A 24,338-nucleotide genomic window follows, 5' to 3' on the forward strand; every position below is an offset into this window, starting at 1 on the left:
CCTTGAATAGAAGTAAAGATTCTGAGAGGCAGAAAGGAGGAAATATTTTCCAAGCATGAGAGAAAGAGAGGCAGCCTGTGGCAAATAATTGGTATGATGAGTTCAGGAATAACTTGTAATCTAGGATGGCTGGAATATAGATTCTCAAAGAGAAATACTATGACGCAAGTCTTTTAAAAGTATGCTGGAGTCAATTTGTGGATCTTAAAAGTCAAAATGAAGAGTTTGTCTTTATCTCAGAGGCAATAGGGAATCATTGAAGATTTTAGAGCTGAGGAGATAGATAACACGGTCAGATTTATGATGTGGGAAGATTGTTTTGGCAGCTCCACTCTGCTTCTGATGCTTAGACTGTTTTCAGCTCCATGGAACAAGATATCCCCTGGTTCCCTCCACCTCCATCCACACATCCTGGCTTTCTTGCCTCCTTTTGTGTGTTGTCTTCCTCCATTAGTTATAAGTTCCTTGTGGGCAGGGACTGTCTTTTTATTAATTATATCTCTAACTTTTAGCATAGTGCCCATAGTAGGCACTTAATAAATATTTATTGGATTGAATTAGCAGGTGTGTGAACAAGAAATAAGAAGGTGGAATCAAGGAGACAAATTAGAATATTGCGATATTCTAAATAAGCTAGTGTAATACAGTGGTATTAAGGGCTTTAAGTAGTGTAGTGCTTATGCAAGTATCAAGAAGGAAATATATGTGATAGAGGTCAAGTGGAAATAGGACCTACAAAACCTGAACATTTTTGTATCTGGGAAGTGAAAGAGAGGACCAAGTCAATGATGGCTCCAAGGTTTCCAATCTAAATGACTGGAAAGATGATATGCCCTTGGAAAGAGGATTTGGGGTTCTGCTCATGTGATTCCAAAGTTCTTCATTTCTCTATTTTGGAGTCACGGTTCTAGAAAGATCAAAGAGATTTACAAATGTTTTATGCCAGTTGCTGCCAGCTTTATTTACTCTGATTATCACAGGACCTCAGGCCAAACTCTCTTCTGTGGCATCCTGGTCCAAAGAGGTTTCTATGTTTTCTTTTTTAATCATGTTTTATGAATCAAGATCTACTGTGAGTTCAAAAACATCTTGCTTGCATCTTTGACTCTCTTGTGCTCATGACCTTTAGCTGTTTACAATTTACTAAGGGTGCATCCTGGCTAACTCCCACCATCATGTTTTGCCCCTTTTCCTCCCAAACTACAGAATGCTGCCAGAGGAAAATACAAAATGGTATTTATGGGACCCTCTACAAATCTATGCTCTTTAGTTATAGTGGGATCTTCATTTCTGCAAGAAAACCTTTTTAATATCATACTGACTATCACAATTTCTAAATCCTCTCCTCTCTCCTCAAGCCCTCAGCTTCAACTCACCCCCCCCCCATCTTATTCTCCTTGGACCTCCTAGTTTCCTGAGCATATTGAGGCATTTGACTTGGGATCAGTTCTTTTCCTTCACCTGAGAGACAGTATATTGTGGTGAATAAGACATTTCCAGTGAATCAGGAAGCTCTGAGTTCGAATCCCCCATCAAACTATGAAATCCTAGGCAAGTCACTTGTCTCCTTTTTGCTTTAGGTTTTCTCATCTGTAAAATGAGCAATTTAAGGTTTTGATGGTTTAAAACTGTACCAACTTTTGGGATATCCCTGTAATAATGCTGCAAATATTTTTGTTCATGTTCCCAAAAGAGTTTTTGAATATAAGCTTTAAATTATTAACACCTTCTCACATTAGCTTAAAGTCACTATTAGAGCCTATGACCTGGGAAAACTTCAACTCTATTTCTCTTCTTAGAGATTTTTCAGAAATTCAGAAGTACTAGTCATCATTACTAGTCTTTAAAAAAAGATTTGGCATCTTTTGTTTTTGCACCAGTCATTTCCCCAGTGTCGTTCCCCTCACCATTTTAAACTCTCTTCTGTCATAAAAAAGCAAAATGAACAATACAGCAAATGAGTTAAACAATGGAAGTACCAATACATTTGTGGTCCTCCATCCCCCTACTGAGGAAAGGGATGCACGTTTCATCATATATTCCACAGAATTAATCAGAATTGGATGCCTTTTGGTGTTGTTCTCATTGCATAATTGAAGCAGTTATATATACATTATATATACATACATATATACATGTATATACAGGCAGCTAGATGACACAGTGGATGAAGTATCGGTGCCAGAAACTTTGAGACTTTGTTTCCATTTTCTTTTTGCTACCATAAAAGCATTGTTACTAATATTTTTCTGCAGATGGGGATGAAATGTTAATTAAAATGATGTAGTATTCCCATAGATATTAAAGTAGAATTTTAATACATAAAAACAAGATCCCATCATTAATTTTATATTTTATTTGGAGACTATGGAAGCATATTAGAATTGAAGCCTTGAGTTTTAGTCAGTTTACAACTAACTTAGTATGTGACTGAGAAAGAAAGCCTTTTTTCACTTTCCCAGTCCTCAGTTTCCTGATCTGTTTTAAAAAGGGGAAGGAGGATGAATTAGATGATCATGAAAATCTACTCCAGCCCTCAAATTTTGGGGTTCTAAGTGACAATCCATATTTTATGATGGGATCTTCTGAATTTTAAAACTTAATTCTATATATTTTTCAAAAAATTGGAAAATAATTTAAAATTCAATTAAAACCCTCAGACTTGAAAAAATACATTTTAAAATTCAAGAAAAATTAATCTACACTGATTCTCACTTGCCTTCAATATGTAATTAGGAAAATATGTCATAATGATATATTTTAAATATCTCAAATTGAAATTTGCAGTTTTGTTTATTTGTCTATATCTAAGGGCACATGTGAATTATTAACTTAGCAAATATTACTTGAAAAAAGTATTCCTTTGATACTTCATCATGGTGTAGTGTGAGCCTGGATTCTTGAAGGGAAGTATGCTGGTTATAACATCATGGCTTCCAGAAGCTTGTTCACCAAACATAGATATTTCCTGCACTAGACCCTCTACTGAAAGTACAAGCGCTGACAGGTTCTATTTAGCTGAAAAGATTCCTCTTATTTTCCCAAGAATAATGTCTTCTGTCTGAAAACCAACCAAACTAAGTGTTATATGAAGTCATCACTAAAACGTTAGTCATTAGATAGTGAATTCTTCAGCCATTGAGGTTCATGAAACAAAAATAGAAAATGGTCTGTCATTCTGGGTGGGTCCCTTCTTCCACAGTGACACAGTAGTCACTTCTTCTTAAGCATTGAGGTAGAAGCCCTATCTCCTCCATGTTGCCTCTGTTGCTCTTCCCAGTTTTCAATTCCATAATATGATGCCCCATCTAGGACAAACTCATCCCTTCTAAATTGACCACCATACTGTTAATTCAAGCCTTACTTGACACCACCTCCTTTAGCCTCCCTCCCCTCTGATTGGAAGGCTAGAGGGCAAAGTACCAAACTCCTCCCAATGTCTTCTTTTATAGAGGACAAAAATTCAGCTTTGCATCTCCTTTTCTTCTTGGTTCCAGTTCCAGAGAATAAGGAGCTCCTCTACAATGTCCCTCAAGAAACAACCACGACCACACCACCAACCACTTTCCTGCTTCTTTTTTATATATTGTCTCCACCTTTTTCATTTTAAATCTTTGAGGGAAGGGACTGTCTTTTTATTAATTGCATCCCCAGCACATAGCACAATGCCTGGCACATAGTAGGTGCTTAATTGTTGATTAGATTAGATTGGATTGTATGGAGAGTAATGGCTAATGCAAGTCAGTCAGTCAATTATTAAATGCTTACTATACCCAGGCACTATGCTAAGTAATGGGGTTATAAAGAAAATCAAAAGCAATGCCTGCACTCAAGAAGCTCTCACTCTAGTGGGAAAGACAATGTATAAATAATTGGCTACATTCATGATGTGTATATAGTATGTGGAAGATAATCTCAGAAGGGAGATGTTGGTATGTAGTATGGAAGGATAGAAGGATAAGCAGAAGTTCAGAATTTAGGAGAGGTAAGGAGGGAAAGCATTCCAGACACAGGTAACAGCCAATGCAATGGCAGAGAGAGAAGAGATAGCGTTTCCTCTGCAAAGAACTGAAAATAAGCCAATGTTTCTATATGAAAAAGCGAGTCGACTAGAAAGGAAGGAATAGTCCAGGTTGTAAAGAGCTTTAAATGCCTCTCTTGAAAGAGAGTTTACTTTCTATCCTGGAAGTCAAGAGCATGACTGAATCTTGGCAGAGAGGACAGGACTGTGACTGATGGACAAGATACTTTAGAATCATCAGTATGTTTGGGTCAAAATAATTGAAATCAATATTCACATAGAAAAAAGGATAAAAATTAAAATGTACATTATAAACAATGATAATGGCATCAATCTAGTCTCCTGAAATTAAGTTCATATACCAAAAAGGCAAAAATGGTTCATTTTGGAGCATGGCAAGAACTACACGAAATTATAAAAAGTGAAATGAGCAGAAGAGAAATATATAGCAGCAGAAATATTATTTAAAGAATGATTTCTGTGTCTAACGCCTGGAAAGAAACGATTGATAAATGGAAATGAATAACATAGTTTATAAATATATATGTGTGTATATTTATATATATATATATACATCTATATCTTTATATCAAATGAGGCTTTCTTTAATGGAGGGAGAGGAGAGAAGAGAGTTAACTAGATATTTAGATATAACAAACAAATAAATTTAAATCTTAAGAAAGGAAGTGGGTTAAAATTTTTAAAATTAGATAATTGTATCATTCTAGGGGCAGTGAGGTGGCTTAGTAGATAAGAGTACCCAGCCTGAGATCAGGAAGACTAGAATTCAAATTCAGCCTCATATGCTTACTAATGGTGTGATCCTAGGCAGTCACTTAACCTTATTTGCCTCAGTTTCCTCATCTATAAAATAAGCTGGAGAAGGAAATGGAAAACCACTCCAATATTCTTGCCAAGAAAGTACCATATAGTGTCATAAAGAGTTGAACATGACTGAAATGACTGAATAACAACAATTGCTTCTCTGAAAAAAATTTTTTTAATTTATTTTAAAGTATTTTTCCATAGTTATATGATTCATGCTTTTTTCCCCTCCCCTCTCCTGGAGTCAACAAGCAATTCCAGTAGGTTATACATGTATTATCACTCAATACCTATTTCCATTATTATTCATTTTTATAATAGAGTAATCTCTTAAAAAACAAAACCCCACATCCTATATTCATATAAACACATAATAAATTACATGTTTTTCTTCTGTGTTTCTATTCCCATAGTTTTTCTCTCAATGTGGATAGCATTCTTTCTCATAAGTCCCTCATGATTGTCCTGGGTCATTGCATTGCTCTTAGTAGCAAAGTTGATTCCATTTGATTGTTCAACAATATTTCACTTTCTGTGTACATTGTTCTCATGGTTCTGCTCATTTTGCACCACATCACTTCATGGAAATCTTTCCAGTTCATATAGAAATCCTCCAGTTCACAATTCCTTACAGCATGATAGCATTCCATTACCATCAGATACCACAATTTGTTCAGCCATTCCCCAATCAAAGGGCATCCCCTCATTTTCCAATTTTTTTGCCACCACAAAGAGCGCAGCTATGAATATTCTTGTACAAACATTTTTCACTGTTATCTCTTTGGGGTACAAACCCAGTAGTGGTATTATTGGAAAGGGCATGCATTCTTTTAAAGCCCTTTGGGCATAGTTCCAAATTATCTTCCAGAATGGCTGGATTAATTCACAACTCCACCAGCAATGCATTAGGGTTCCAATTTTGCCACATCCCCTCTAACATTTATTGTTTTCCTTTACTGTCATATTGCCCAATCTGCTAGTTGTGAGGTGGTACCTCAGAGTTGTTTTGATTTGCATTTCTCTAATCAGGAGGGATTTAGAACACTTTTTTGATGTAATTATTGATAGTTTTGATTTCTCTGTTTGAAAACCACCTATTCATATCCTTTGACTACTTGTCATTTGGGGAATGTCTTGATTTCTTATAAATATGATTCAGTTCCTTATAAATTTGAGAAATTAGACTTTTGTCAGATATTTTTATTATAAAAATTTCCCCCAATTTGTTGCTTCTCTTCTAATTTTGGTTTTGTTTGTACAAAACCTTTTAAATTTAATATAATCAAAATTATTCATCTTACATTTTGTAATGTTTTCTATCTCTTGCTTGGTTTTAAATTATTTTCTTACTCATAGATTTCTTACTCATAAATTCCATGTTCACCTAATTTATTTATCATTTCCTTCTTTATATTTGCCATTTACCTATTTTGAATTTATCTTGGTATATGGTATGAGATGTTGATCTAAATCTAATTTTTTCAGAAAAGTTTAATTGATATGTCACCACAACAAAGAGGCCAAGGATACAAGAGATAGCTTCAAGCAGAAAGTATTTGATCATTTTGGCAAATGACACATGACAGGGAAGAGTGATACTGACTTAGATTATAAGTTCAAATGGAACATTAAAAATGCTACAGAACAGACAATGAGAGGCTATGGAGTATATTGCCACTCAAAAGAGCAGAAATCAGTGGAGGAATGGACATGTTTGAAGAATGTTGGGTCTGAGACTTATCTGAATCAAAGCAGCTAAAGGACAATGATAGGGGAAAATGGAAGGATAACAAATAATCATTTGGATGTGGAGCTATAACATTATGTTCTAACATCTCATTACCAGAATTTCTAGATGCAGAAATGAAACTTAGGGGGGAAAAGAGGAAGAATGCCAGCCACTGTTCAAAGATGTACAAAAGAAACTCATACTGGAGAGCATAAGATTTTAATGTCTCTCAAAGACCCACTTCCAAGACATTTCAAAGTGAGGAAGATTTCAAAATAGAAATCATTAAGGGTGATATCTATCACCCTCAAAGGTTGATAGATTTGACATTCATGACTATTGATGCAGATGCTTGCTTTCTCAAGTCTGTGGCATCTACTTTGAGAATGTTCACTATATATATTGAATGTGCCTTTGATAAAAGAATGAAAAAGGAATTTTCCCCAGATAATGTTTACTATAACAGACCATACTTTCTGACAGAGTTGACAAGAGAATACAAATTCTTTTTTATTTATTCTTTGTTCATTTAAATAAATATTGTACTTGCAGAAAAAGTTAAAAGCTCCCTTTCCATAAAGTTTTCTTTGCATATGTTAAAATCATAGGATATTCTATGAGAAAAGATTGATTATTATTACAAAGAGGTAAGTTTTATTTTATTTTTCATTTCTCATTTTTTATTGAATTAATGAATTTAGAATATTTTCCCATGGTTACATGATTCATGTTCTTTCCCTCCCCTCCTCTCTCCCCCCTCCTAGAGCCAACAAGCAATTCCACTGGGTTTTACATGTATCATTGTTCAAAACATAATTGCATATTATTAATATTTGCAATAGAGTGATCATTTAAAGTCAACATCCCTAATCATATCCCCATAGAACCATGTGATCAATCATATGTTTTTCTTCTGTGTTTCTACTCCCACAGTTCTTTCTCTGGATGTGGATAGCATTCTTTCTCATTAGTTCCCCAGAATTGTCCTGGATGATTGCATTTCTGCTAGTAGGGAAGTCCATTACTTTCGATTGTGCTACTGTGTCTCAGTCTCAATGTACAGTGTTCCCCTCTGCTCCTTTTGCTCTGCATCACTTCCTGGAGGTCAGGTCATTCCAGTTCACATAGAATTCCTCCAGTTCCTCCAGTTATTATTCCTTGTAGCACAATGGTATTCCATCACCATCAGATACCACAATTTGTTCAGCCATTCCCCAATCAAGACACCCCCTCATTTTGCAGTTTTTTGCCACCACAAAGTGTGACTATCAATATTTTTGTACAAACATTTTTCATTATTTTCTCTGTGGGGTACACACCCAGCAGTGCTATGGCTGGATCAAAGGACAGGCAGTCTTTTAAAGCCCTTTGGGCATAGTTACAAATTGCCTTCCAGAATGGCTGGATCAATTCACAACTCCATCAGTAATGAACTAGGGTCCCAATTTTGCCACATCCCCTCCAACCTTTATTATTTTCCCTTGCTGCATATTGGCCAATCTGCTAAGTATGATGTGATTCCTCAGAGTTGTTTTGATGTGCAATTCTCTAATGAGGAGGGATTTAGAAGACTTTTTTCATGTGCTTATTGATAGTTTTGATTTCATCATGTGAAAACTGCCTATTCATGTCCCTTGCCCATGTATCAATTAGGAAGGGCTTGATTTTTTTTCTACAATTGACTTAGCTCCTTATAAATTTGAGAAATTAGACCTTTTTTTAGAGGCTTTTATTATAAAGATCCCCCCTCCCAATCTGTTACTTCCCTTCTAATTTTGGTTTTGTTTATATGAAAACTTTTTAATTTAATGTAATCAAAATTATTCATTTTTTGTATGTATATACATGTAATGTAATATTCTCTATCTCTTGCTTGGTCTTGAAATCTTTCCCTTCCCAAAGGTCTGACATGTATACTATTCTGTGTTCAGATAATTTACTTATTGGTTCCTTCTTTACGTTCAAGTCATTCGCCCATTCTGAGTTTATCTTGGTGTGGGGTGTGAGATGTTGATCCAAACCTAATCTCTCTCACACTGTCTTCCAGTTTTCCTAAGAGTTTTTGTCAAATGGCTGGTTTTTGTCCCAAAAGCTGGGATCTTTGGGCTTATCATAGACTGTCTTACTGAGGTCATTTACCCCAAATTATTCCATTCATCCTCCCTTCTGTTCCTTAGCCAGTACTATATACCATATTGTTTTGATGACCACTACTTTATAGTAATTTAAGATTTAGTACTGCTAGGCCCCCATTCTTCACATTTTTTTTCAATAGTTCCCTTGCTATTCTTGATTTTTGTTCTTCCAAATGAACTTTGTTATGAATTTTTTCTAATTCAGTAAAAAAGTTTCTTGGTAGTTTGATAGGTATGGCACTGAATAAGTAAATTAATTTGGGTAGGATCGTCATTTTTGTGAGCAATTAATGTTTTCCCAATTATTTAGATGTAGTTTTAATTGTGTGGAAAGTGTTTTGTAGTTGTGTTCATATAATTCCTGTGTTTGTTTTGATAAATAGATTAAATATTTATATTTTATATTATAAATACTTTACAAACAGGTAAGTACTTTTTTTGCATTTCACTTATTATTTTATTTGTAGCTTTCTTTGATATGGATGTCAATGGCTTGCATTTCTTCTTTTACAACTTGTCTCTTCTCAGACATTGAGCTGTTGGAGCTTGTCTCTTATTCTCATATATTCATATCAATTCTTTCTGTATCTTGGCTTACCAGCAATATTTGGTTGGTTTTTTTTTTGTTTTTTTTTTGTTTGAAAATTTTTATTTAATTAATTGATTAGGAATATTTTCCCATCATTATATAATTCACATTCTTTCCCAACCCCTGCCCATAGCCAACAAGCAACTCCACTGGTTTTTTACATGTGTCATTGATCAAGACTTATTTCCATATTATTAATAATTGAATTAGGGTGATCACTTAGAGTCTACATCCCCAATCATAACCCCACCAACCCATGTTATGAGGCAGTTGTTTTCTTCTGTGTTTCTACTCCCACAGTTCTTCCTCTGAATGTAGATAGCGTTCTTTCTCATAAGTCCCTCAGAATTGTCCTGGATCATTGCATTGCTACTAGTAGAGAAGTCCATTACATTCGATTGTACCACAGTGTATCAGTCTCTGGGTACAATGTTCTCCTGGCTCTGCTCCTTTCAGTCTACATCAATTCCTGGAGGTCGTTCCAGTTCACATGGAATTCTTCCAGTTCATTATTCCTTTCAGCACAATAGTATTCCATCACCAATATATGTCACAATTTGTTCAATCAAAGGGCATCCCCTCATTTTCCAATTCTTTTGCCACCACAAAGATCACAGCTATGAATATTTTTGTAAATTTCTTTTTTCTTATTATTTCTTTGGGGTATAAACCCAGCAATGGTATGACTGGATCAAAAGGCAGGCATTCTTTTAAAGCTCTTTACAAATAATTTCATATTGCCCTCCAGAATGGTTAATCAATTCACAACTCCATCAGCAATGCATTAATGCCCTAATTTTGCCACATCCCCTCCAACATTTATTGATTTCCTTTGTGCCATTTTAGCCAATCTGCTAGGTGTGAGATGCTAAAAGAGATAAGTTCTAAAGAGAGACCTATGTTTGTTAAAGTTATTTACCAGGATCATGTAACAGGAACTGGACTAAAAAGCAGGTGGGAGAAGAGTTTCAATGATGGCATCAACTTAGAAAATCACATAGGAATAATAATGATGATGATGGTGATGATTATAATTATGATGGCTGCTCATGTTTAAATAATGCTTTCAAATTTGTAAAATACTATATATTATCTCACTTGATCCTTACAACAACCCTGTGAAGTTGATACTGTAGATATCATTGTCCCAATTTGACAAATACCTGGTCCATAGTCAAGCAACTGATTAAGTGTCACAGAAGGGTTTGAATCTACTCCTTTCTCACTCCATAACCATCTCTCTATCTTTCATGCCAAGATACTTCCCAGGAAAACCAAATGGATAAAGAATATCTATTTCCTATATGGCGAGGTAATATTGGATGGACAAATTGCTAAATCGGACATTTGCCTTAGACAAAGACTGGATCTATTCAGTATAGAAGTATTAAAATTTATTGTATTCTCTGCATTCTTAATGCTCCAATTTGAATACTTTAAGTGTGCTGGAAACTTTGCTACTTGTAAATTTGTTGAAGAGACTTAACAAGACTTTTGCCATTTTCCCCCTTTAGACAACATCTTTTTTGTGGCTTGGCCAATAGCCTACTTATTCTTCAGTGTCTGGACACCTTCTAAGCACTAATTTATTTACAGAATTTACTCTTTTCTATTTTAAGCATACTGGGCAGAAGCTATAATATTTCATATTATTTATACTTAGTTTCCAAGGGTTTACTTACCCAGTTAGTATTGAGCTCTGGATTTATATCAACCTACCAAGACAGTGAAATATCTAAGTTCTTTTTTTATAGTTGGTCAGTGGTTGCCAAATGACTATACTTTTTTCAGCATCCAAAGGTAATGAAGTCTCTTCAAATTGATGTCAAAGTTTCCACCTCCTTTCTATTTGGCACATTTGGGAGCCAGGTGGTTACCTTTAATAATATTAATAACTGTCATAAAAAGATATAATGTCTTTCCTCCTTAAGGAGGGCAAATGTTGACTGTACTAGCAAATACCTTGCTTATACCCTTCTTCGCCTCCTTGGTTAAGAAGGGCCTTCCTGAGACAGAAAGGGGTTTCAGGCAAGTTTAAATATCCAGGCATTATTTCCCAGGGTCAGCATGATTGGAACAACAGGAGAGGAGTAGGTTTGACCCCAGACTCAGAAAGAGGCAGTGAACAGTGAAAACTCTTTAAGAGGTCACATTTCCTTTAACCTGGGAACTCTAAGTCAGTTAAAAGTGAGATAAGGGAAATCTCAGTTGAGGGTAAGGATACAATAAAAACCAATGCAGAAGAAAAGAAATGTGCTGAGAAAAGAAAAGAATGAAAATCATATCGTGAGGATGATGGAGAAAAGAGAAGAAGCAATATTAATTCTGCCTAAGAGGCATCTTTTGACGTTTCTTTAGTCAAATGGCAAACTATGGGCAAGAACAGATCTCACAGCTGTTCTCTCCAACTCTAATTTATGAGACAGTTTATAAGTAACTGTTATACTTCCTTAATTTATGGGGCAGTATGTAAGTGAATTCTATACTTCCCACTATTATTACCTTATACTAGCTACTTATAAACTTACTCATATCAGTAAGAAGGAGTGGGGAGAAGTGGTCCAGGGGACCAGAACAAGATAGAATTCAAGTCTTTTAGAGATTTCCCCTGTGTGAGGGAGAAGAGAACATTAAGAGAGCAAAAGGATCATGTTTGGACAACACATATGAAAAGAGATCACTTAAGAGAATACTCTCTGAAGAGAATGAACTTAGTAAATACTTAAAATGGAGTGCCATAAGAGAAGTTGACCCAGACAAAGAAGGAGAAGATAGAACTAGATCTGAGTAAGGGTGGAGAGAGAGAAAGTGAAGATGGAGGAAGTGGCGAAAGAGAGCAGAGGAGGAGGGAAAATAGAGAGAAAGAGGAGGGGGAGAAGAAGAGAGGGAAGGAAGAGAGAGGGAGGGAGAGGGAGAGAGAGAGAGAGAGAGAGAGGAAAAGAGAAAATAAAAGCACAGTCAAGGAATCTGAGATTGGCATAGATAGGGGAAGAAGACTTGAATTAGAGTACTATAAGCAAAACAAATATATTGGGGCTTTATGCTATGTTTTTACCTTTTTAATTAATAAAAGTAATTAATTAATAAAATTTAGTGATGGGAAACAAACACTTAATAATTATAGTCTTTAATATTAATGTACTACATGTGACCATAAAATGGAAGGGGAAGGGAGAATCAATAATAAATTTAATCTAACAATTAATTATGTTTACATATAAGAAACATACATGAAACATAAAAACACATAAGAGTTAAAATATAGGTCCAAAATAAAATTTGTTATGCTTTAGACTAGTCCAAAAAAGTAGGAGTTGTGAACCTAATTTTAGGTAACTGAAAAAATATATACTAAAAAGAGAAAATAGAAAAGTGACATTAAATTTTAAAATAATTTAGAAAATAAAATAAAATGATTAAATATATATGTACTGGCTAACATATCAATTAGGAACTTAAGGGAAAAGATGTTTTAGTATGATAGTAACTGTTAATAACCTTGATAAGTCAAACAGAAAAATAAACAAGAAGGAAATAATAGATCTGAAAAGAATGTTAGAAAAAATAGGCTAAATAGCACTAAGATAATTAGTGAGTAGGAAGATTGAAGAGTACATTAATTTTTCTTTATTATATTTTACATTTTAAAATTGTTTGTACACTAGGACATAAAGAACTAAAATGTAGTACTAAGAACTAAAGCGTGTTCTAGGTCTGAACAAACCAGGCTAGATTACAGCAGGAATGTTGCCTACCCATTCCTAAACAAAGGGCGACAACTACTAAATTCTCCATTTTTAATGGAACTAAACACCAAACCAAAGAATGGTAATGATAATGTGCATTTATGTTTCTTCAGGATTTAGAAGTCCATTTATACATATTAAATTCTCTTAATCTTTACAAGCACCCTTTGAGTTATGTGCTATTATTACTTCTTTATGTTGCTGATGTTGTTCAGTACTGTCTGATTCCTCAAGAGCCTACTTGCGGTTTTCTTCACAAAGAATGCTGAAATGACTGAATAACAAACAATTATATAGTTTGGGTTAGAAAACCTTAATATGGACAATGAATGTTAAGGATTTTGATGAAAGCCTAAAGTGTTTAGGGAAGGCTTCAATGAAGAATAGAACTTCAGCTCACTGTTAAACTGTAATATTTGGGTGAGCAGAGAAGATAGCATGTAAAGGAGAAAGGTAGAAGAGGAATAAAAGCCTTGCAAGAGGAATGTAATTGCTTTTTTGGAAGAGCAATGAGTAAACAATGACTAGTCAACTCATGAAAGGACCACAGATTATGAGCCTTCATAAAAAAGTGAAAGATGATTTATAGATATAATATATAAGAAATATAAAAAATCAAAATGGACTTTTTTTGGAAGTTAGTCTACTGATTTCCAGTCTTTTCAACTAATATGCCTTCTTTTTATTATAAAAAATATATATGCAAGATAATAGTCAGTAACTATGAATTCTGACTTCTGGGTCAAATGAAAGTTGGAGATAGGAGTAGATCAAAGGAAAAGTTTGAGGCATGAGCTAAACAGGTGACTACGACTGAAGAGAAATAATGGGTACTGAAGAGTTTAAGAATATGGGAAGCAAGGGAGGCGGAGTCAAGATGGAGGCTTAGCAAGCAGCAAAAGTTCAGACTTCATGGAAGACCCTTCCTTACCAATACAGACTGAATGCTCCTAGGGCGCCGAAACCCAACCTGAACAACAGGACAGAAGCGGGGAACCCTCCTTCTGGACTCAAATCAAAAGGTACGCCGCCCCCCCAAAAGCCGGAATCCAAGAATACTCAGGGCTAAGGGGAAGGCAGAGGGTAGATTCCAGGACCCCTCCCCCACAACCCAGAGCACTGAGCCCGCAGCAACAGCAGCGGGAACCTTTGAGCAGCCAAAGGTGCTGGCTTGGAGGGTCTACCTTATGAGCAGCCGGGCTCGGAGAATCCAGCTTGGACAGCAGGGAGGAAGCCAGGGAGAGAGGGGTCGTGGCTGGGTCCCTCCATCGGGCTCCAGCCTCACTTTTGCTGCAGGGCATAACCAGATCAATCCAGCCAATTCAATCAGAACTCCTCACAGTTTAGGGAGGAGGGCAAAGGCACTTGTGGACAGTGGAGAAACAGCTAGAGAGAACTGGAGAGAGCCTGGGTGGCCCAGCCTTCCAGGTGTTTTCAGAGCCTCAGCTTCATACCGCATACAGCCCAACCCACTTGAACTCAATCCAATCAAAAGCCTCCAGAGGACAGGGAAGCTAACATTCCTCCCCTAGAGACTGTACCAAGAGATCTTACAAAGCTAAAAGAGGGGAGACTGACAGCCCCAAAACCAAAACAAAATGAGAGGAGCAAGAGCACAGCCAAATACAGGGAGCAAAGGAGGGGTAAACTCGAGCAAACAACAGAAAAAGAAGAAGGAAATTACAATAGACAGCTTCTGCACAGGTAATGAGCAAAGAGCGAATGAAACAGAGGGGGACGGAACAGCAAAGGAAAAATCAGAAATCCCAACGAATTGGATACAGGCTTTGGAAGAACTCAAAATGCAATTCAAAACACAATTAGGAGAGGCTGAAGACAATTGGGAAAAGAACTTAAAAACTAAGATAAGTCATCTAGAAACAGAAAATAGTGTCTTGAAAGCCAAAATCAACCAGCTGGAAAATTAGGCAAAGGAGATGAAAGATGACGTCCAACGAAAATCCAACCAAAAGGAAAAGGACGACCAAAAAACTAAGGATGAAATCCAGTCTTTAAGAACCAGAATACAACAATTAGAATCGAGTGACTTCACAAGGCAGCAGGACTCTATAAAACAAAACCAAAAGAATGAAAAAATTGAGGAAAATATGATGCATCTCATTCACAAAACAGAGGATTTAGAAAATCATTCAAGGAGAGACAATTTAAGAATTATTGGCCTACCAGAAGACCATGACAAAAGAAAAAGCCTGGACATTATATTACAGGAAATTATTAAAGAAAACTGCCCCGAAATCCTTGAACAAGAGGGAAAAGTGGAGACTGATAGAATCCACAGATCACCTCCTGTACTTAATCCCCAACTGACAACACCCAGGAATGTTATAGCCAAATTCAAGGACTATCAGACCAAAGAAAAGATATTACAAGCTGCCAAGAAGAAGTCATTCAGATACCAAGGAACCACAGTCAGGATAACTAAGAATCTGGCTGCATCCACACTGAAAAAAAGAAAGGCATGGAATACGATATTCCAGAAAGCAAGGGAACTAGGTCTACAACCAAGAATCAACTACCCAGCAAAACTGACTATATTCTTACAGGGGAAAGTATGGTCATTCAACAAAATAGAAGAATTCCAAGAATTCGTAAAGAAAAGACCAGACCTGAACAGAAAATTTGATGTCCAAGCAAGAGAATCATCAAAAGGTAATTTAAAAAAAGAGGGGAAAAAGAAAAACAAAAAAAATTTTAAGAGACTCAATAAGTTAAAATGATATGTATCCCTATAAGAAAAGAGGTCATTGGTAACTCTTAAAAACTGTTGTTATTACCTGGGCAGCAAAAGGAAGTATACTTAGAAGGAACAGCAACAAATTGTATAGGATGAAAGGACAAGACATAAATAGGTATATAGATATATGCATACAAAAAACACATATGCATAAGTATGCATATATATATATATATAGCTAGAGCTTAAAATAGGTGAATATTAAAAGAAATGGGAAAAGAAACAAATGGGGGTAAATTTATATGTCATAAAGAAGCTCATGGTGGGAGGGGGGAGAACATCAATACACTGGAAGGGTAAAGAGGTCAGAGACAGGAAATACTCAACTTTTACATGACTTGAAAGTGACTCAAAGAGGGGAAACAATCCAATCCATTGGGGGCAGAGAATAGATTTGCACCCTATAGGGGAGTAGAAGGGTAACAAACGGTCTGGTGGGGAGGGAAGCAGTACAAGAGAGGGAGGGAGCGGGGGGGGGGGGGACAGTTAACTTTAGAAAGACTACAGGGAAAATGGGGGGGGACAAATAGGGAGGAGGGTAGAAAGGGAAGTAAAATAAGGGTGGGGACAAGGGGGACTGTTCAAAAGCAAACATTGGTGTAGAAGGAAATGGTGAAAGAAGAAAAGGCAGGAAAAGGAGCAGAAATTAAAATGCTGGGAAACACACAGCTAGTAATCATAACTCTGAATGTGAATGGAATGAACTCACCCATAAAACGCAAGCAAATAACAGAGTGGATTAGAGTCCAAAACCCTACCATATGCTGTCTACAAGAAACACATATGAGAAAGGTAGACACACATAGGGTGAACGTAAGAGGGTGGAGCCAAATCTATTGGGCATCAACTGACAAAAAGAAGGCAGGAGTCTCAATCATGATATCCGACAAAGCCAAAGTAAAAATAAATCTAGTTAAAAGATATAGGGAAGGTAATTACATCCTGATAAAAGGCAGTATAGACAATAAGGAAATATCTGTACTCAATATATATGCACCAAATGGCAGAGCATCCAAATTTTTAAAGGAGAAACTAGAGGAGCTCAAGGATGAAATAGATAGAAAAACTATACTAGTGGGATATCTGAACCTTCCCCTATCCGAACTAGATAAATCAAACCAAAAAATAAATAAGAAAGAGGTAAGAGAAGTGAATGAAATCTTAGAAAAATTAGAGTTAGTAGACATGTGGAGAAAAATAAATAGGGACAAAAAGGAATATACCTTCTTTTCTGCAGCACATGGTACATTCACAAAAATTGACCATGTATTAGGGCATAAAAACATTGCAAACAAGTGCAAAAGAGCAGAAATAATAAATACAACTTTCTCAGATCACAATGCAATGAAAATAATAATTAGTAAGGGAACATGGAGAGGTAAATCGAAAATTAATTGGAAATTAAATAATATGATTCTCCAAAACCAGTTAGTTAAAGAACAAATCATAGAAACAATTAATAACTTCATTGAAGAAAATGACAATGGTGAGACATCCTTTCAAAACCTATGGGATGCAGCCAAAGCAGTACTCAGGGAGAAATTTATATCCTTGAGTTCATATATAAACAAATTAAGAAGGGCAGAGGTCAATGAATTGGGCATGCAAATTAAAAAACTAGAAAGCAAACAAATGAAAAATCCTCAGATGAAGACTAAATTAGAGATCCTAAAACTCAAAGGAGAAATTAATAAAATCGAAAGTCAAAGAACTATTGATTTAATAAATAAGACTAGAAGCTGGTACTTTGAAAAAACAAATAAAATAGACAAAGTACTAGTCAATCTAATTTTAAAAAAAAGAAAGAAATAAACCAAATTGACAGTATCCAAGATGAAAAAGGAGACCTCACCTCTAATGAAGAGGAAATTAAGGCAATCATTAAAAACTACTATGCCCAATTATATGGCAACAAATATGGCAATCTAGGTGATATGGATGAATACTTACAAAAATATAAATTGCCTAGACTAAAAGAGGAAGAAATACATTACCTTAACAACCCCATTTCAAAAAAAGAAATTGAACAAGCCATCAAAGAACTCCCTAAGAAAAAATCCCCAGGTCCAGATGGATTCACAAATGAATTCTATCAAACATTCAAAGAACAACTAATCCCAATATTAAACAAACTATTTGACAGAATAGGCCAAGAAGGAGTTCTACCAAATTCATTCTACGACACAAACATGGTACTGATCCCAAAGCCAGGCAGGTCAAAAACAGAGAAAGAAAACTATAGACCAATCTCCCTAATGAATATAGACGCAAAAATCTTAAATAGGATACTAGCAAAAAGACTCCAGCAAGTCATCACAAGGGTTATCCACTATGACCAGGCAGGATTCATACCAGGAATGCAAGGATGGTTCAATATTAGGAAAACCATCCACATAATTGATCATATTAACAAGCAAACTGACAAAAATCACATGATTATCTCAATAGATGCAGAAAAAGCCTTTGATAAAATACAACACCCATTCCTATTGAAAACACTAGAAAGCATAGGAATAGAAGGGCCTTTCCTAAAAATAATAAACAGTATATATCTAAAACCATCAGCAAACATCATCTGCAATGGGGATAAACTAGAAGCCTTTCCAATAAGATCAGGAGTAAAACACGGATGCCCATTATCACCTCTATTATTTAATATTGTACTAGAAACATTAGCAGTAGCAATTAGAGAAGAAAAAGAAATTGAAGGTATTAAAATTGGCAATGAGGAGACCAAGCTATCACTCTTTGCAGATAATATGATGGTTTACTTAAGGAATGCTAGAGAATCAACCAAAAAGTTACTCGAAATAATCAATGACTTTAGCAAAGTTGCAGGATACAAAATAAACCCGCATAAGTCATCAGCATTTCTATATATTTCCAACACACCTCAGCAGCAAGAAATAGAGAGAGAAATTCCATTTAAAATCACCCTAGACAATATAAAATACTTAGGAATCTATCTGCTGAAACAAACACAGGAACTATATGAACACAACTATAAAACACTTTCCACACAGTTAAAACTAGATCTAAACAATTGGAAAAACATTGATTGCTCATGGGTAGGAAGAGCTAATATAATAAAAATGACAATCCTACCCAAATTAATTTACTTATTTAGTGCCATACCCATTGAACTACCAAAAAACTTCTATACTGAATTAGAAAAAAACATAACAAAGTTCATTTGAAAGAACAAAAGATCAAGGATATCCAGGGAAATCATGAAAAAAAAAATTGAGAGGAAGGAGGACTTGCAGTCCCAGATCTCAAACTATACTATAAAGCAGTGGTTATCAAAACAATTTGGTACTGGCTAAGAGACAGAAAGGAGGATCAGTGGAATAGACTTGGCGTAAATGATCTCAGCAAGACAGTTTATGACAAACCCAAAGATCCCAGCTTTTGGGACAAAAATCCATTATTTGATAAAAACTGCTGGGAAAATTGGAAGACAGTGTGGGAGAGACTAGGTTTGGATCAACACCTCACACCCTACACCAAGATAAATTCAGAATGGGTGAATGACTTGAACATAAAGAAGGAAACTATAAATAAATTAGGTGAACACAGAATAGTATACCTGTTAGACCTTTGGGAAGGAAAAGGTTTTAAAACCAAGCAAGACTTAGAAAGAGTCACAAAATGTAAAATAAATAATTTTGACTACATCAAATTAAAAAGTTCTTGTACAAACAAAACCAATGTAACTAAAATCAGAAGGGTAGCAACAAATTGGGAAACAATATTCATAAAAACCTCTGACAAAGGTTTAATTACTCAAATTTACAAAGAGCTAAATCATTGTACAAAAAACCAAGCCATTCTCCAATTGATATATGGGCAAGGGACATGAACAGGCAGTTCTCAGCCAAAGAAATCAAAACTATTAATAAGCACATGAAAAAGTGTTCTAAATCTCTTATAATCAGAGAGATGCAAATCAAAACAACTCTGAGGTATCACTTCACACCTAGCAGACTGGCTAACATAACAGCTAGGGAAAGTAGTGAATGCTGGAGGGGATGTGGCAAAGTAGGGAAACTAATTCATTGCTGGTGGAGTTGTGAATTAATCCAACCATTCTGGAGGGCAATTTGGAACTATGCCCAAAGGGCGATAAAAGACTGTCTGCCCTTTGATCCAGCCATAGCACTACTGGGCTTGTACCCCAAAGAGATAATAAGGAAAAAGATTTGTACAAGAATATTCATAGCAGCACTCTTTGTGGTGGCCAAAAATTGGAAAATGAGGGGATACCCTTCAATTGGAGAATGGCTGAACAAATTGTGGTATATGTTGGTGATGGAATACTATTGTGCTAAAAGGAATAATAAAGTGGAGGAATTCCATGGAGAGTGGAACAACCTCCAGGAAGTGATGCAGAGCGAAAGGAGAAGAACCAGGAAAACATTGTACACAGAGGCTGATACATTGTGATACAATCGAAGGTAATGGACTTCTCCATTGGTGTCAATGCAATGTCCCTGAACAATCTGCAGGGATCTAAAAATCACTATCCACAAGCAGAGGATAAACTGTGGGAGTAAAAACACCGACGAAAAGCAACTGTTTGACTACAGGGGTGGAGGGGATATGACTGAGGAGAGACTCTAAATGAACACTCTAATGCAAATACCAACAACATGGAAATGGGTTTGAATCAAGAACACATGTGATACCCAGTGGAATTGCGTGTTGGCTGTGGGAGAGGTGGAGGGAGGGGGGGAGGGAAGAAAAGAAAATGATCTTTGTTTCCAATGAATAATGTTTGGAAATGACCAAATAAAAATTTAAAAAATAAATAAAAAAATAAAAGGTTAAAAAAAAAGAATATGGGAAGCAAGGGTGTTTAAAGGGAGCAGGATTTGGAGTAGAGAAGAAGACTGATAGGAAGTAATTGACATAAATGGGAAGAAGAGAGAGTGGCCCACCTGGATTGGGCCACCTTGGTGTAGCCACTGATGGGTGTTATCCAAGATCTTGTCTAGGTGCAAATAATTTTAATGAAGGGGGGGAAGGAACTGAGTGGTGAAACAGATATGGGGAGAAGCCAACTCCTCCTGGCCCTACAATATATGAGAAGAATTATTGGCCTTGGAGACAGTGCCAAAAGATGTTTTCAGGGGAAAAGCTATGTTTCAGTGAGTATTACAACATGTGGAGGAAATGCGAGAAGAGATCCAAGATGAAAGGGATTTTATAACAATAGTTTGGGCACTTCATAAACAGAGATCAATGGAGAATAGAAAAGGTAGGAACTTGCACTTAGATTGGACAGAGAAGAAATTATGGGGAGATGGAACGAGGGAATGTGTTTTGCATAGTCAAAAAGCAAGTCTAATTCACAGGACAAGGCTAGCAGGGAGTTAAGAACTGACCAGCAAGTACAGGGAGAGTCCCAAATATAGAGAAGTGATTCAGCTTAAATTTAGACTCCAAGATTATCAAGCTAATGTGTCAGCACCTATGCAGATCTGATTCTAGATGGGGTCTCGTCACTTATAAAAGGTGAAAAGGGTGTGGGTGTGGAGGTAATGTAAAGGGAGTCGATTATTAATTTTACAGGAAACTTTGAGTGCTGATTCTGTTCTGGGTGCTGTCCTTGGAAACCAACAACAGAATATGAACCAGTCCATGTATTCAAAGTTTTTACTGGGGTGGAGGATCTGGGAAAGAAGGGAGGCAGTAGCCCAGGTGTTGTCTTTGCCATCAATATCCCCTTATGTTCCTGTTCTGATTCTGGCTCTAGGGCAGAAAGTACAATGGACTTAGACTGGAGAGAAGAGAGACCACTGTCATCAGTTCTTCAGCCCCTTGTGGGGAAAGTCAGACTTCAACTGAGCAAGGGAAAGGTACTGGTTGGGCAAATTGATGCTATGCCAGAGGTAAAAGCCTAGCTATTGGCACACCAAAGTAAAGACTTGATCTATCAGTGCTAGGTCTGACTCTGCTGTTAGTAAATGAAGAATATCTATTGGAAGAAAAATTAATACTCTAAATTCCAACACTTCATGGTACTTTTTCCATCCTAACTAAAATTATTTTTAGAATTAATTTTAAAATTCACAGTAATTTCTTTCCATCATAGATTTCTCATCAGAGGGTGAATAGACACCAGACAATTTTTCAAGGGTCCCAGTCCACCATATCTCAAGCTGCCTGTGTTTGAGTATTAAACATGGTATCTTGCCTATATATTAAACAAGCAAGAAAAAATTTTAGTAATAGAACACAAGAAATAGTATACAAGAGGAAGAACTTACATTGCACTAGTGAAAATTGTTGAGAGAAGGTAGAAGAAAATAATGGATCCACACTATTGTAAGGGGGGGGGGAGAGGGAAATGCTGTACTATTCCTTGTTCCATTACTATCATTGGAGCCATACCCAGCATTGAGAGATCAAGGCTTTGCTCTGGGATGTCAACATCCATTGTGGCATTTTTCTATCTCTGGCACAGCATCAAGCTCCAGGCTGTAACCACAATGTCCCAATTTCCAAAGTGAAACAGGTTGTGCTAATGTAAGACTCAAATATACCTTGGGAAAAGTTATGGATTTGGATAAAGAGGTCTTGGGTGCAAATGTAGCATTTAATACTTGTGTTACTTTAAAGAACTTAAAATAAGGGAATTGGACAGGATGACATCCAAGGTCCCTTTTAGCTTTATATTTATGATCCTATGGTTATGTATGACATATGCTCCAGTCTTCTCTCTCAAATTGAAAAGTTAGTTTTCAAATACTAAAACAATATTTGAATATGACAAATTTGTATTAGGTAAAAAAGTGACTCTGTCCCCATCTTATTTATAAAAATCATATCTATTCATGTTTTAGTAGTGACTTAACCAGAATTTTCTTTTCTTTTTATAAAAAATCCAGATTACATACCAATATGATTTCTTAATTTTCGTTTTTTGATATTTTTCAATCTATGTTCTCTCTCTCTCCCACCTCTCCTCACTCCAAAGGAAGGCAGATAATATGACATAGGTAGTGCATATATTATCAGATAATACATATTTCCCTGTTTATCATTTTTGGAAGAAGACACATTGCTTACACTAGACAAACATTCAGGGTAAATAAAGGGATGTTTCAATTTGCATTTGGACTCATCTGTTCCTTCTATGGCTGTAGATATCTTTATTTGTCATGAGTTGTTCTGGATGCTTGCCTCATTGATAATAGAAAATAGTAATATTTATATTTTAGAATTAATTATAAATTTTATATATAAATTAATATTTATTATATAATATTATATTATATGATATAATAATATATAAAATTAATAATAAAATAATATACACAATAAATATATATAAATTATAATTAAATAAATAGTAAATAGTAATAAAAATAATAGAAATAGTAATAAATAAAATAGTAAATAGTAAATCATCATGCAATATTGTTATTATCATGTATGTTGTCCTGGTTCTGCTCACTTCACTTTGCATACTTCCTATAGATGGGTATTTTTGTTTGTTTTTGTGATCATCTTGTTTGTCATTTCTTATGGCACAATAGTATTCTGTTAGAAGTATAAATCACAACTCGTTCAGCCATTCCCTAACTGATGAACATCCTGTCAGTTTCCAGTTTTTGGCCACCACAAAAAGAACTGCTATCAATATTTTTGTACAGGTAGGTTCTTCTCCCCTATCTTTAATTTCTTTGGGATGAAGATCTAATAATGGTTGCTGGGTCACAGGGTGTGGACAGTTTGATAGCCCTTTGGGCATGGTTCCAGATTGCTCTACAGCATGGTTGATTCAGTTTGAAGCCCCACCAGCAGTGTATTAGTGTCTCCATTTTTCCATATCCTCTCCAATATTATAATTTTCCTTTTTTTGTCATTTTAACCAGTCTTATGGATGTAAGGTGATAACTAGCATTTTAATGTTTTTAAGTTTGACAACGTATCATACTGACATGAAATCATTTGATCATCACAACAACTTCAATGGGTATAGGGTACAAAGAGTATTACCCCTATTTTACAGATGAGGTAACCAAGGCTCTGGGAAGATAGGGGCACAGTGGATAGAGTGCCAGGTCTGGAGTCAGGAAAATCTGAGTTCAAAATCTGGCCTCAGACATGTACTAGCTATCTGATCTTGAACAAGTCACTTGACTCTGCCTTAATTTCCTTGTCTGTAAAATGAGCTAGAGAAGGAAAAGGCAAATCTTTCCAGGGTCTTTGCCCAAAACCCCCCAAATGGGGGTCACAAAGAGATAGACACAGTTGAAATGACTGAACAACAATAACAAAGGCTCAAGGAGGATTAGTGACTTACTTATGGTCATAATCATTCAAAGGATAGTTTTGGAGTCTTTGGACTGCAGGTTTAGCAATGTGTCTGTCATAATAGCCTGTAAAGAAATGAAAATGGTTTTGTCTTTGTTTTTCTTAAAATAACTTTCCCTTCCTCAGAGCATGCAAATGGACAACATCATTGATGGATACTTTCTGATGAAGGTGCCTAGAAGAAAAAGAAAAATAATAAGATGACTCTTGAAG

General features: G+C 35.8%; 1 protein-coding gene across 1 annotated transcript in view; it reads left to right on the top strand.

Moving 5' to 3' along the window:
* Window positions 1-24,338, top strand: part of GRPR (gastrin releasing peptide receptor) — a 65,483-nt gene that overhangs the window by 20,543 nt on the left and 20,602 nt on the right. The window lies entirely within an intron of this gene.

Source organism: Monodelphis domestica, chromosome 8 (genome assembly GCF_027887165.1).
Source record: "Monodelphis domestica isolate mMonDom1 chromosome 8, mMonDom1.pri, whole genome shotgun sequence".
Lineage (NCBI taxonomy): Eukaryota > Metazoa > Chordata > Mammalia > Didelphimorphia > Didelphidae > Monodelphis > Monodelphis domestica.